The 2,557-nt window shown below is 42.4% G+C and overlaps 1 pseudogene; it reads left to right on the plus strand.

Moving 5' to 3' along the window:
• The first annotated feature begins 1,274 nt into the window (after nt 1–1,274).
• Nucleotides 1,275–1,778, plus strand: LOC147424139 (uncharacterized; annotated as a pseudogene).
• Nucleotides 1,779–2,557: the final 779 nt, after the last annotated feature.

Below are 2,557 nucleotides of genomic sequence, written 5' to 3' on the forward strand. Positions count from 1 at the left end.
CCTAACATAAGGATGTCCCTTAGATTGCTTTGAGGGTCTGAAGCCATACTTCGTATGCAAGTTGAAGGACCACAACACCTACTGTTGTGAATACCATGTTCATCTTGTTTACTTGAAGGAAGGATTAAATTAGATGCATCATGGAAGATACGGGCTACATGGAATGTCATGCTTTTGCAGGTGTCTTGTCTGTAGTCCGAGTGGTGGAATAGCGCAATGCACAGCATCAAAAACCATTTTTCATCCTTGACAGTACTATGGGAGTCTGTATTGTGTCCTAAGCCAACTTGTAGTGCTTTTCACCGCAGAAAATGTCTTTTGGAAACATGCACTAATTGCGGATTGAAAGGCGCTTGTTGTGTCCCGTTGAAGAGAGTGATGGTATCTCTAGAATGATTGTCAAGATAAATGTTGAAAAGACCGCGTGGTTCAGTAGCTCAGTCCAATGAGTTTCATTTCTATGCTTCGAGGGAAACTAGGGAAGTTCGTCAAACACAACCACTTGTACAGGTGGCAAGCTCAACATTTCAAGGAGTGTTTGGCCAATTTTCCTGACAATATAGTGGTGTCTATAGTGGATTTTGCAGAGAATTACTCCTTCAAGGTGCAGAATGAGATCCAATCAATGCATTGGTATTCATCTCTGGTCACAATCTTTGTTCACATTTCATACTTACGTGATGTGCTTGGTGCTATACAAAAGACAACTCACTTCTACATCTCTGACGACAAGACACATGACACTTTGTTTGTGCAGCACTGTTTTCTTTTGCACAATGAATGGCTGAAAAGACACGGCTATAGTGTTAAGCGACATTGGGTGTGGTCGAATGGTGTTGCATCACAATTCAAAGCAAGGCGGCCATTCTATTTTATTGCATGATTCTTCAATATGACAGGCGTCTAAATGACTCATAATTTCTTTGCTTCAGGCCATGGAAAGGGTGAACACGATGGGGCCGGTGCAGTGGTCAAAAGATCCCTCACACAGAAGAATTTGAAATCTGAAGGGTGGGAGTTGCATAACACTTCAAGCGTTGTTGCATTCCTCAATGCAACTCTCAGCAATCAATGCCCACAGACAGGAAAGAAAGTTGATTGTCCTTTCTGGGAGGTCAAGCTCGTTGATGTCAATAGAGTTATAGAGTGGGATTGCAAGCGCATGACAGGGTCTCGATCCTGGCACTGTGTCAATGGCTACAGTCACAGACGGATATGCACGGACTAAGGCATAGACTGCTCTCTTGCTTTTGTGGTGCGTGCATCAAAGGTCAATGGAGGAGATGTGCCAACAAAGATCATTTGCAGGGGTGGGTATACTTGCAAACCCATAGTTACGGATGAAAGCAATGGAGAAGCGTCGAGCGAGGATGAGGATGAATATGCCCCCATGTATGCTGGCCACCACGGTGACCTGAGCGATGCCTTGATGGTTGGCCAAAACTTTGCAATGACTGCAGAGGAGGTAGGTGCAGAATTCTACGTCCTGAAATGCACCAACACAAAGCTCTTGGCCAAAACAAAGGAAAAGGATCAATGGCACAACATCATTAAGAAAAAATTTTATGTGGTTGAGGACCTATTCTATGACAAGGTAAATGGTCGAGATGATACTTATGTCCTTTTGGACAACAAGCCCACTGCTCTAATCTACTCCCATCTAGTGTGATGCATCAGGTTTTCCATCCCCGAGGGAAGGTGAGCATAATGTATATGATATGTCAAATGACATATTCAAGCAAATCTATAATAGCATTCCGCCAGAGGAGAACTTGTAAGATTTATCTTTGTAAATTTGAATTTGGCCAGCACTTTTAACAGTAGCTAGAACTTTTATTTTATATAGAAAAATAAAAAGGAGGCAGTGAACTATATTGAAGAGAGTCAATATGTATATGATATGTCAAATGACATATTCGAGCAAATCTATAATAGCATTCCGCCAGAGGAGAACTTGTAAGATTTATCTTTGTAAATTTGACTTTGGCCAGCACTTTTAACAGTAGCTAGAACTTTTATTTTATATAGAAAAATAAAAAGGAGGCAGTGAACTATATTGAAGAGAGTCAGGAAGGATTACGTCAAAGCTAGGGGGGGGGGGATCACCTGACTACTGCCCTCTAAAATAACAGCTAATCACCCCTCCTGAAAAGCTAGCACTTTTCACAGCAGAGTGATAAAAGACGTCTTTCAAAACACTTGAAAGCACTTCTGAGCACTTGGCCAGTTGACCAACACTTTATCAGCCCCCGTGAACCACTTTACCAACCCCCAGAAACACTTAAAAGAACGTTTGAGCACTTTACCAACCCCCTGTACCACTTGACCAGCTCTTTGAACCACTTAGGACCACCTGACCAGCACTTTATACTACTTGACAAGCACTATGAACCACTTGACCACACCCTAAACGACTTGGCCATCACTTTATACCACTTGACAAGCACTCTGAACCACCTGACCAGCACTTTGAACCACTTGGATAGCACTTTATTCCACTTAACCACAATTTACTAGCCCCCTAAAAAACTTGACCAACTCTTTGGACCACTTAGGA

Source organism: Adiantum capillus-veneris, chromosome 26, assembly GCF_014529385.1.
Source record: "Adiantum capillus-veneris isolate H3 chromosome 26, ASM1452938v2, whole genome shotgun sequence".
NCBI classification, from domain to species: Eukaryota; Viridiplantae; Streptophyta; class Polypodiopsida; order Polypodiales; family Pteridaceae; genus Adiantum; species Adiantum capillus-veneris.